The sequence below is a fragment of the Pseudoliparis swirei genome, chromosome 15, assembly GCF_029220125.1.
Source record: "Pseudoliparis swirei isolate HS2019 ecotype Mariana Trench chromosome 15, NWPU_hadal_v1, whole genome shotgun sequence".
In the NCBI taxonomy this organism is placed as follows: domain Eukaryota; kingdom Metazoa; phylum Chordata; class Actinopteri; order Perciformes; family Liparidae; genus Pseudoliparis; species Pseudoliparis swirei.
The window spans coordinates 11,441,489-11,454,934 of record NC_079402.1 but is presented as its reverse complement, the minus strand read 5'-3'; the positions used below and the strand labels follow the sequence as shown (position 1 = coordinate 11,454,934).

At 37.5% G+C, this 13,446-nt stretch overlaps 1 long non-coding RNA gene across 1 annotated transcript; it reads right to left on the bottom strand.

The window, feature by feature from the left end:
- Nucleotides 1–71: 71 nt before the first annotated feature.
- On the bottom strand, nucleotides 72–2,197 carry LOC130205511 (uncharacterized). Its single transcript, XR_008833935.1, has 3 exons — nucleotides 2,108–2,197; nucleotides 1,850–2,006; nucleotides 72–145 (listed from the first exon to the last, which is right to left on the bottom strand). It is a non-coding gene; the product is annotated as an uncharacterized LOC130205511 (long non-coding RNA).
- Nucleotides 2,198–13,446: the final 11,249 nt, after the last annotated feature.

Sequence of the window (13,446 nt, the reverse complement as noted above, 5' to 3'; positions counted from 1 at the left end):
GCGGTTAGGACACAGGAAGCGTTGGAATAGACTCGATGTGAGCTCGCCGCCACCTTTCTGTATCACACCGGAGCTCAGCTGCTCCTCTGGGGATGACAGCTTTGACGTAGATGCCTCCATGGCGAACGGTCGTGTTGACTCCTCCCTAAGAGAGGAGCACACCTCTTAGTCGAATCAGCCAAAGAGAAAATAGTTCCGTCTGTCTTTTCCATGGGGGGTGATGGAAGGGTGGAGGTTTTTTTTCTCATTTCAGGTGTAATTGCTAAAATGATAAATGCTTTGTCTTTACTGGTGGTTCATATATACATATATATATAATTATGTATATATATATATATGTGTATATGTATCTGCAATTAATTATACAATTTATTTATATATATATATATATAGTAGGTAAGTTATATAGACAATTACTTTATAAAAATATCAACCAAACTTCACAAGAGAAGCATATTTGGCAAAAACTTTCAAGTTTCCCTGCATTTAAAGATGTTTGTAATCTTTTAAATAAAAAATTAAATATATAGATATAAATATAATGTATATATAAATAATATATAATATAAATAATATATATATAATTTTTCTTAAGTATATCATTTCTTCATTCTTCAAAAGCTGGTTTTGGAATAACTTTGGAATAACATTACTTGGAAAAATGACCCAACAAATCATGAACCAGAACACGTTGACAACCAACGTGGCCATGTCCCAAATAATGTTCTTCATATTAGAAAACATATAAATATGAATGCCGACTTAATAATTTAGCTTAGACAAAAGCCTTTATCATATCACAAAAAATATATTTAAAAAAACCTCCACTATGATGTTATTAACAAAATTACTGAGAGGTTAAATATAAATAATCAAAGACAATGTGAAGTTCTATCCCGTGTCCATTTGGTTATGAATGACAGTCGTGATCATGGGTTTATGGTTACGTGAATTTCATGGTTATTTCATACACACTCAATCAGTTATTATTCTAAACCATTTATGACCGCCACCCTGGTCAGATGACACAAATCACATGGTCCGCTACTGAGTGTTATCAATGAGGAGCAAACATGTAGGAACGTGTTTGATCCTTAGTGGGAAGGGATTAAAGATACTAAGCAAAACGGAAGACGGAAGACGTACGAGAAGATTAAGGACGCTCCTATCTGTCAATCATGCTTGATGGGGACACAGATACGTCAACAAAAGAGTGTGAAATCATATATGCCAGGATCCTGCAACAAGGGAAACCAACAAATGTTTTGATTGGCTACATCGAAGTGCAACATGCACATGCTCAAGGTATGTTTTCTCTCAAATTATGTTTAAACTCAATACAGTAACTTCTGAAGAGTTCTTTGTTGTGAATGTTTTGCAGTTTATGAAGGCAAACAGGCACCATAATGATTAAGCTGTTAGGCTGGTGGTAGGACTAACACATAAATAATTGTGCACAATATGTGATTTCATTTTAAGGTGTATATGATGCCACCAAAGAGGCCTTCAAGAAACTAGGACAGAAACAGGGTGGTTAGACAAGACAGTTGCCATGGGAGCTGACGGCGCAGCTGTCAATCTTGATCGACGATAGTGCGCCCCTAAATGTTCTTGCTTTGCGCCAAAATTTTAAGTTAGGGGCCACTGTGCTCCTAGTAAAAAAAGTGAGTCTGGAGCCCTGTCTTATAGCTGACATCAAACGTGGGCTCATTCCTAGAACACATATGAATGAGAAGGAACAATGAATATGTGTTGTGATTGTGCACATACAACAGAATGCAGATTGAATGTTTACTTCTGCAATGTTAAGTTAGTAGCTCCTTGAAATGCAATATAATAAATAACTTACTGGTCTTTCTCTGGTTTTTCAGGCCTCGTCAAAAACCTGGTGTACTGATTATAACAGCCTTTGTGGCACTGCACCTCCAGAGCCACACAGTCTTTGTCTTTTATATGCAAAAGAATACTTTGGTCCTCCTTCAACTCGGCAGCTTTCTGCTATTGGCCTTAACAAAACAAAAAGGATAGCTCAATGAGTTTGTTGACATATCGCACACATAATTGTACCTTTCAGTCACTCAACCAGTGTGTGTGTGTGTGTGTTTACCTGCTGTTAATGTTTCAGCCTTTGACAGAGTATCCCTTTGTCGTTTGCCTGCTCGGTTGACGAACTTCTCCTTTTTTTGGCAAATTATGCAGGGCAGGAAGAACAGGGCCAGAGCCTGCGACTGGCAGCCCTGACCTGGATCGCAGTTTCTTTGTTGGACTCGTGCCGCTAGAAGTCGATGGAATGGCCTCGTGGTCTTCCGTCGCTTCTCGTCTCTCACGTGCGAGACGTCTTTCCACCTTGCCATGGATTTTTGTCCGTAAATCTACGGTAGCACGGGTGATGGAAGCCAGCATCCTCGGGGAATATTGTCAAACTCCACATCAACAGTGTTTGAAGTTCTCAGCCACGTCCCGGACTCACCGTCCAACCCGAGCCACGTTTGTAGGTTTGTCCTGTATGTATTCCATCGCAGTGGTGAAATAATGTACCTCCTCGTGCTTGACTGAAGTAATATGCAAAACAATGTTTGTTTTTGATTTATTAATATATTCCGTGTATTTTCTTGTCTTCCGCACTGCTCGAGGACGCCACCTTGCCATTCTGTTGACAAAAGCAGCTACCTCATTGGTGTAGACCGATCACGTGTCGAACCGTGCCACCACCGTGACCAAGATCCTATTACGCTCTGGAAGAAACTAGTTCGCATAAAACATAGTTGCATCGAGAATCGAAGGCAAATTCATGACGGACTTTTTTGATTGCATAAGCACGACTCTTTCTTTTTTATGAACTAAATATTGTGTCGATGCGCGACTGTGGAGCGGGATTCATTTTCTAAAGGACTTTTCATGGTTCACCTTGCGGCCTACTAACAGTGCTTCGGTACACGGCCCTAATCCGATGAGACTTTACCATTACCCACAATGCTACGGGGCAGCCAACTCCCAACTCCGCCACATCAAAGAGCAAATAACTTGACAACTAAAGCATTGAGAAACGTGCGGACGGTTTCTGTGAAGTGACCGTGAGTTCTGAAATATATGAGACACGTCAACAACAACAACAAATTTAAATAATTTGCACCGTGACTGAGAATGCCCTGTCAGATTGCGCTTAGCCTTGGAAAACAGTCCTGATCTCACGCAATGCATTGTGGGTAATTCTTCCTCACAGGGGCTCCACTGAGTAAGCAACAGTTAAGGCTGAACACTATTTTTAAGTTAAAATAAAATGCAAATACTTTTATAGTACATATAATATGAACAAAATTATAAATAAAATATATATTGAATTATTATTATTTATTTTCTTCTTCTTCATTTTTTTCCACAATGCAAATACTTTTATAGTATAAATATATAATACACATGTTTCTATACATGTTTTTTTATACACATATGTTTTACATATATGTTTTATATATAATGTATATATACATTTATATGTATATGTATATATATGCATATATATATTTATATATATATGATTTACAACATTCAACCTATAACCTGCTCTTCTTTAGTAGTACTGTCCGTTAGATCTTTCCCCCGGATGGGGAGGGATTAGGCTGCAAATCGCTGAGGTCAGGGTTATACAAGGCCAGGTTGGTGATGATTCATGTGGAGGAATGGTTGAGGTCAGGGTTGAGGTCAGGGTTAGGCCTAAGGTAAACTGTGTTCAAGGAGAAAGGTTATGGGTTGAATTTGAAAGTAAATTGCAGGATTCAGGTTTTAAGAGGATAACGTGATTGTATTCAAAGTGGTTGAGGTCGGGGTTGAGGTCAAGTTTAGTGTAAATTAAATTATGTGAGAGGAGGGTGGCTGGGGTTAGCCAGGATCATAATATGCATAATATAAAACATATAGCTCTTCAATACTAAAAGAGAATTTAAAGGAACATTTCCTTTTCTCAAAACCATTTCCAATTTGTGAATTTAGATATTTAACAAACAGTGTTTAGTGCAGAATATATATGTATATATATAAATATATACAAAAAATATATATGTGTGTGTTTAGTATGTATACATTTATATATATATATAAATACATTAAAATATATATATGTATATGTGTGTGTGTTTAGCATATATACATTTATATATATATATATAAATACATTAAAATATATATATGTACAGGACACAGATGAATTATTTTTCACGCACTTAAAAATAAAATGGTGCACGCACCTGATTTGCCGACAATGGTTCGAAGCTGAGCTGCAAGCCTTTATTCTGATTATTGCTGATTATGGCTTACAGCTCAAGAAAGTCCAAATCCATCTCCAAACACAGAATATCATGAAAAAAGATACCAGCAGGGCATTAAACAACCACTTGAATTGTCTAATTAACCTCAAACACCCGCAAGGGTTTCCTGAGCCTTGACAAACACTCAGCTGTTATATAAATCTTTTTTTTTTTTACTTGGTCTGAGGAAATACAAACTTAAGAGATAGGATTTTAGAGTTTTCTTAAGCTGTAAGCCATAATCAGCAATACAAAAGAATAAAAGGCTTGCAATATTTCAGTTGATTTGTAAAGGAACCCAGGAATGCATGAGATACATTTTGTTTTTTTATTGCATTACAGAAAATAAAGAACTTTATCACAATATTCTAATTTTCTGAGACAGTCCTGTATATGTGTGTGTGTTTAGAATATATATATGTATTTATATATACTGCAAATAAACACTGTGTTCAATATATAAATTCAAGGCAAGTTGCACAAATCTGGGGGATTTAATTGTGTATATTTCAGGTACTGATTGAGGGCAGTGATTTGTCAATGACACACAGCATTTATTTTGTGTTTGATATAGATAAAGATCTTAGTGGATAGTTCAACTGTTTCCACTTTGCTTTTTGCATAACTCACAGAAACACAACACTGCTCTGTGACAAGCCTGGGCCCCATCCAGAGGCTGGATGTTGTACAGGATGCAGTCTGACACTTTTGGCCAATGATGTTCATTAGACTCAAAGACGCATAGTGCTGGAAAACACCATCCTGTGCTGTTTGTTGTTATGCAGATGGGCAGTTCAGGGCCGCTTTGAGATCTAATAAATATCCTTATTGAGCCTTACGATACGAAAGCAATTGTCATTATAATGGCAACATGAAGACTATTAGGCAGTAGTCTTCAGATTTAAAGTGTTTTCATATATTTTTAGAACAAACTCAAACAGAAAACATGAACCAGACAATCATATTCAATTGTCTTCTTATTTCTTTGTGGATATTTATTGGACTATCAACAATTATTATATGTATTTTTGTTTTTCTTTGTTTGTGTGTCATTCTAAATTATACCTATTGATTTTGGTGTGTACCTACTTAGTACAGGCAATGCAGACAATTAGTAGTGAGAATAGTGAATATACTCTAGACACTGTCAAGCATCACAAGACACGCAATCCATTAACTCATGCACGTTTCACTGAGCCGACGCCACGTACGCACACGTGACCGTTAGATCATATTCTGTCATGGCGCCTACTTCCAGTAATAGCCAATATTTCCATCATTAAAAACAAGAGTCGCTATATTTATTGGCAAAACTAGTGCTCGAGCTGTCACGTGATCGTGTTTTGAAGGATGTTTTAGGTGACCGTCACGGAAGGAACCCACTAAGGTCGATGAGCTCGCCTAACATGGGACGGCTGAAACACCGCGTGACCTCAGGTGCCGAGGGCTGGGCTCTAACCCACAACCATCGGCACAGCGGCGCCGAATGAACTCTCGAGCATGCGCAGAACGGGAGGGATACTATTCAGCGCGTCATGTGACCAAGCCGCCGTTCTGACTGGGAGAGACGAGCAGCGGTTTTGCAACAAAACAATGAACAGATAAATAGTAATACATCACAGGTAATAATAATCAATTAAAATATTAGAAGAATACATAATATTAGTAATTTATAAAGAGAATCATCTAAAAGAGTTGAAAAATTTACAAATAATAAATCACTGTCTGTTCAATGCACTATTTAAACATTACCAACTGTATATTTAATACATGGTTATTATATATGAAACATCTATTATTATATAATCAATATATTATTATATACTATACGTTTCACAATGTCTTTTTAACCCTTGTGTTGCCTTCGGGTCAATTTGACTCGATTCAATGTTTCACCCTCCTGTCGCCTTGTCAATAATATGACCCAATTCAATGTTTAACCCTCCTGTTACCTTTATATTTACTAACATATTTTACCCTTGAGGTCAATATGACCCCAGCTATTAAAATCTCCAGAAAATTATTAGAATATTGTTTTCAAGTTTAAGGTGTGAGTACTTTATGTTTGTTTGTTGACTCCCGAAAGAACACACATTAAACATTGAATCGGGTCAAATTGACCCGAAGGCGACAGGAGGGTTAAATATTGAATCGGGTCAAAATGACTCGAAGGCAACACAAGGGTTAAGAGGATAACGTGATTGTATTCAAAGTGGTTGAGGTCAGGGTTGAGGTCAAGTTTAGGTGTAAATTAAATTATGTGAGAGGAGGGAGTGGCTGAGGTTAGGGCCAGGATCATAATATGCATAATACAGAACATATAGCTCTTCAATACTAAAAGAGAATTTAAAGGAACATTTCCTTTTCTTAAAACCATTTCCAATATGAGAATTTAGATATTTAACAAACAGTGTTTTGTGCAGAATATATATATATATATACAATATATGTATATATAATATATGTATATATATACAGGACTGTCTCAGAAAATTAGAATATTGTGATAAAGTTCTTTATTTTCTGTAATGCAATTAAAAAAACAAAAATGTCATGCATTCTGGATTCATTACAAATCAACTGAAATATTGCAAGCCTTTTATTCTTTTAATATTGCTGATTATGGCTTACAGCTTAAGAAAACTCTAAAATCCTATCTCATAAAATTTTAAGATTTCCTCAGACCAAGTTAAAAAAAAGATTTATAACAGCTGAGTGTTTGTTAAGGCTCAGGAAACCCTTGCAGGTGTTTCGAGTTAATTAGACAATTCAAGTGATTTGTTTAATACCCTACTAGTATACTTTTTCATGATATTCTAATATTTAGAGATAGGATATTTGAGTTTTCTTAAGCTGTAAGCCATAATCAGCAATAAATCAGAATAAAAGGCTTGCAATATTTCAGTTGATTTGTAATGAATCCAGAATGCATGACATTTTGTTTTTTGAATTGCATTACAGAAAATAAAGAACTTCATCACAATATTCTAATTTTCTGAGACAGTCCTGTATATGTGTGTGTGTGTGTTTAGTATGTATATATATAAATAAATGTAAAATATATATATGTGTGTGTGTTTAGTATATATATATTTATATATATGTAAATGAATTAAATATATATATGTGTGTGTTTAGTATAGATATATATTTATATATACTAAACATATATACTATATAACTTCCACCTCCACAGGGGCAGAAGTGAAGAGGCAGACTCCATTATTAAAAACAAGTTGTTTCTAAACTTAAAACTGTCTGGAAGAGACAAAAAGAAAACTCTCTTTACCGTGCAGGTGTTCTGGTGGCACGGGCCGCTCTTAAAAAAGCAGACACCTGCCACTCGATCACAAACTCACGCTCTTCTTCTTTTAGGCGTACACAAATAAAAGAAATGGGTCGGGATGAATCTGGGTACCAGGAGTATTTTATATTTGATGGACGAGTGTCGCACACAAGCTACTTGACTCAGTATGAACTCCATGAAGGTCCAGTGAAGAGCCGGAACCAGCTAATGCAGAATATACACACGTGCTACTTTATTAAAAGTGTTAATTAGATGATGGTTCATGCATTGAGTTCTTAATTACCATATACATATAATATGTGGACAAAAAATAACGCATACTCAATATATAATGCTGTTTTAAAACAATTCTGTGAACTAGAAGCTCAGTAATAAACAGAATTCAACAGCGTTAAGAACATATATATATTTACATTATATATAAAACATATATGTGGTATATTAAAAAACATGTATAGAAACACGTGTATTATTTATTTATACTATAAAAGTATTTGCATTGAGGGAAAAAAATGAAGAAGAAGAAAATTAATAATAATAATAATTCAATATATATTTTATTTATAATTTTGTTCATATTATATGTACTATAAAAGTATTTGCATTTTTATTTTTAACTTAAAAAATAGTGTTCAGCCTTAATTGTGGCTTACTCAGTGGAGCCCCCTGTGAGGAGAGAATTACCCACAATGCATTGCGTGAGATCAGGACTGTTTTCCAAAGCTAGCGCAATCGATTAGCATTCTCAGTCACGGTGCAAATTATTTAAATTTGTTGTTGTTGATGTGTCATATATTTCAGAGCTCACGGTCACTTCACAGAAACCGTCCATGACGTTTCAATGCTTTAGTTGTCAAGTTATTTGCTCTTTGATGTGGCGGAGTTGGGAGTTGGCTGCCCCGTAGCATTGTGGGTAATGGTAAAGTCTCATCGGATTAGGGCTGTGTACCGAAGCACTGTTAGGATGATTTGGATCTTTGTTGGTGTTACTTTCATTCCTCCTCTACTGCAGCAGTGGAGACAAATGAGTTGCAGTGCCGTTTCCAGCCACACCGACACGCTGTCGGACCGGAAGCTTCTGAAGCGGCCGTGAACAGGTGACCCTTTGAACGCCGACTGAACATCCGCCATCTTGGATCCACGTGACCGGCTCCTGGCTGCCAAAGGACCTGATTACACATCGCTGTCGGTTCAATGCACTATGTATTATTATTTTTTATGATATATAATAATTCATATTCATATATGTCACCCAATGTTTATGTAATATACTGTTATTAGATATTATTAGATATAGTATATATAATACATATATTATCGTATATATATTATGTTAACCAGTGTCTATTTAATACACTGTTATTATATATAGTATATAATAATACATATAATAGTATAATATATTATTATATATTATAAACTGAGTTAGGTTTAGGAGAAGGGTGAGCAGCGTCAGAAAGGAGAAGCCGGGATGCAGGAGTTCTCTTGAGGAGGATTTGCTTTGGTTCCCACGCTCCGTGTTGAACACCACACTGTAAAGGTCTGAGATAAGTGTGAGAGGAGATAGGCCCGCATGTGATGTGCTCTCCACACTCGCTGTGTTTCACGTGTTTGCTTGTTCCCGAATCCGCCCACGTCATGTTATGTGCCCTTGACGAAGACATAATCTACATAAGAACATTTCTTGGTCGAAGAAAAATTGAAACGCCTCGATATATAATGCTGTTTTAAAACAATACCGTTAACTAGAAGCTCAGTAATAAACAGAATTAAACAGCGTTAAGAAAAACTAAACATTTGTATCATAAAATGAACATAATTCTGTAAACATTTCAAAAAGTTTGGTTCCCTGACTTTGAGATTAATCCGTGAACAAAACTCATGAACTGGAAATCAAGGAATAACACAAATATCACACACTGGAACAATTTAATGTCAGAATATATTTCAATGGAAAAACTCACCTCACCTCTCATTTACAACAGAACAGAACACCACTACATCTGGTCATCATTCACTACATTTTACAAACATGACACCACTCATCTTATTGATTCGTTAATTCATCTTAATTCTTTTTTCTTCTTTTCTTGCCTGGAAACCAATTCAATTCCACGTACATGCATACGCTCATACATATACATCTGCCTTCATCCATGTATTTTTGTTTCTTTAAATAAAAAATAAAAAGTCACAGACATGTACATTATGCATTTTAATTTATTTATTTTAATTTGATTTAAATTGTTCTCAATAATAATAAAAAGAGATTCATCGGTGGATCTCTTGTGAGTTGTGATTTCCTCCTGTTGAAACTAATCACACAACGGATGGTTTTATTACGCCGCTTCCCTCTTACCTCTGTTCCTGTCTTTCTGTCCTGAGTCTATTAGGCTCTCTTATTATCCTCCTTGCACTCTTTCACACACAAACCGTGGACATTATTGTTAAATATCCCAGGTCAAGCTGGGCGACCAGAAGATAAAAAAGCCAGGTTCCCAGGCCCTGAGGAACAAGAGACTGAGGAGCATCCCGTCTGGTCACTCCCTGTGTCTCCTCCAACCAGAAGCTATTTGAACCCACCGCAGCCGCACGCCGCCTACGCCTGACTCCCAGAGCGCTTGATCCAGTCCATAGAGTGACACCGCCCAGCTCGTGGGTCACCATGTGTCCTTTACGCTCGTAATCGTCATGGTGATTCTTCTGGGCCTTTCAGTGGTGATTGCGTTTGTCTTGCAGCCGTCCGAGGAGGAAGCCGCGGCCTCTGCTAACTCTCCGGTTTCCCATCACAGGTCGGTCTTTAAAACCTTCTCTTCCGATCTCATGCTTCTTTTTTGTCCTCAGAGGTTATTATAGTTTAAGCCTCCAACATCAGATCACACATCACTGGATGTGTTTGCGCAACGCCTTTTTCTTTTTTTTGAGTTCAGGGATATTAAACATTCTGGGCTGGATTCAGTGTCACTGTGACCACTTGGTTTTGTCCAGAATGTTGTACGCAAACTGTTCTGCTCAAGCTTCAGCAGGAAATAAAGTATTTCAACATGGACCCAAAGCCAACATTTCTCTCTTGGCTTCGCTGCAAAGCTCTTCCCAGTTCACCGAGGGCCTTGAGAGAGCACGTCTGCAGCCGAACAAACGCACTTCATTTGTGTTCACACATTTTGTGACATGCAGAATTGTGCCTTGTATTTCTGTGTGTCTATGTTTCTTAATGGTATGCACCTGTGAATAACCTGAGTGGCATGATAAGTGCCAGGCGAGTCCTTGCAGTCCGTCAGGAAGGGCCTCCTCGGGCCCTCAACCTGCAGGCCGAGCCCGGCTGCGTGGGCTGGGCGAGGCGTCGGAATGCAATGGAGGTGGGCCTTCAGCGGCAGCGCTCACCGAGCCGAGACACGGCGAGTAAGTGGAACAAAGAATTCAGAGAAACCCGTGGGCCCACATCGTTTCCCCTTTTAATCCTTTGTACTTTTCACAGTCCAGCAAATAAAAGTGTCTCTTCTCTCTCATTGTCCTTCCAGCTCCAGCGGCCTCTGGCTCCTCTGTGTCGCCTGACGTTGGAAACAGCACGAGCCTGAAGTGCTGTTCCACGGCCTCGGAGATCTTCATGAAAGGTACGCAGCGACGTGTGGCGTACATATCGACGGGAAGAAAGGTTCAAGGGTCAAGGGTCAGGTTTTTTATTTGCCCTCCGTGCCCAGAGCAACAGTCCAGACACACTGAATTTGTTGTGCAAGCGGGGTTCTCTGAGTCAACAGAGTACACACACTATCATAATAATAAGAAGAAGAAGATTAAATATAAAAACACACTGTCCATAAGGTGGTAAAATAATATACAGTATTAAGTACAGTGTTTAAGGCTGGTTGAGTGCTGTTCCTGTGAAAGAAAGAGGGGAGAGGGGGAAGTTATATAGATTGCTGCACATGTGTTATAATATCTGCTCTTGTGTTTGCAAGATCTGGGATGGGACAACTGGGTCACTCCACCCTGCCAGCTACCGTGGTGCAGTGTGCACTCTGCCACCCGAGGAACGTCGCCTGTGCAGTGTCCCCCACGCCTGACCCCCAGATGCTGACTCACAGGTAGAATCTCTATGGCAGGCGTGTCAAACTCATTTCACCACGGGCCACATCAGCATCACGGCCGCACTCTTAAAGGGTGTAACTGAAACCTGTATAAACTATACCCGAACATATTGTTAAATGACTCTCTTTGCATTTGATTATTGTTTATTTGAGTGCAGAAATAATTACATAAGAACATTTCTCTAATATTATCACATAAATCCATTTAATTTGAAACCTTCAAAAATAAAAGTGCTAACAGGATATTTTTCATAAATTTCTTTGGAAGAAAAGGTGATCACGTGTCCTTTCAACCGTCAGCTATATACAACATGACGTGGTGGGCGGATTCGCACCAGCGGCCTCAAAGTTTGACACCTGTGCTCCAAGGCATTTGAAGAGGGAAGTGATTGTCTGCAAACCCTAAATGAGCTGGACATACTTGTACTGTAACGTAGTCCTCCTACAGATGAAGTGCACTCAATCTTGAGAGCTTCTCCTCCACTGGTCTGAGTTCCAGTGGTTCTGTTGGTCCAGGAGGTGAAACCAATAGATGAGCCAAGTTTTTCTTCTCCTGTCAACGCACTCACAGATACAAGAAACTCCCTCAGTTGGACAATCACAAGTGGATGCACTCGCAGATATTTATATATACACACACACACACAGATGTGTGTGTGAGTTCCAGCAGAACATTTTAAAAGGCCGCATTCACGATTTTTTTTTCTTTTATCTCATTGGCTACAATTCTGTTCGTTGTACATCTCCACCTTTTTCTCACATGACTGTCTGCTACAGCATGTATCATATATGTCTGCATGTTCTATTTTACCATCAGTATAAAGCGTTTATATATGGAGATTAAGAAAGAAAAATAAATAAGCATTCAAATCGCTTATTGTTCTTCAAATTGTCCTTCACCATGCCTTACTCGTCCTCTCTCTCTCTCTCTTTCACCCCTCTTCAGGTGCAGTGTTGTGAGACCACCTCTCAGGAAATGGTGCCGGTCCTCTACGTGGGATGAGTTCATGCATTGTAAATCTGAACTCCGGGCGGCCAAGCATTTTGTGAGTCTTGTGGTTGCGTGTCTTGTTAGGTACTTGATAATGTCTCAGAGTATATTCTACTATTCTCACTACTAATTGTCTGCATTGCACCTGTGCTAGGTAGGTACACCAAAAATCAATAGGTATAATTTAGAATGATACACAAACAAAAAAAGAAACAAAGAAATACATAATAATTGTTGATAAACCAATAAATATCCACAAAGAAATAAGAAGACAATTGAATATGATTGTCTGTCTATGCTTCTTTTCTGTTTGATTTTGTTTTAAAAATATAAGAAACACTTTAAATTAAATATTCCTAATATCTTATATTAATTAAAAATATTTATTAATCTAAAAATTTTTAATAAAAAAACTGATTTTAAAAAAAAAAGGGGAAAAGGTTTTTTTTCAAAAAACTTTCGCTTTTAAGTTTTTAATAACAATCATTGGCCAACCCAAAAGGGGAGGAAAATTTTTATCACCCAATTTAATTACCGGGGTTTTAGGGAAAAACCCGCCCCATTTTTCTCCAAAATCTCAGTTTAAAAATAAATAAAAAACAAAATTAAATTATTAAATTTTAAAATAACCGTGGAATTAAATTACCCCCTGGTTTCCCCCAAATTAAATCCCCCAAAAAAAGAAATAACTTGCAATAAAATTAAAACGTTAAAATTTCTTGAATAATTTAATTGAAATTTTTATAACACCCAAAAAAA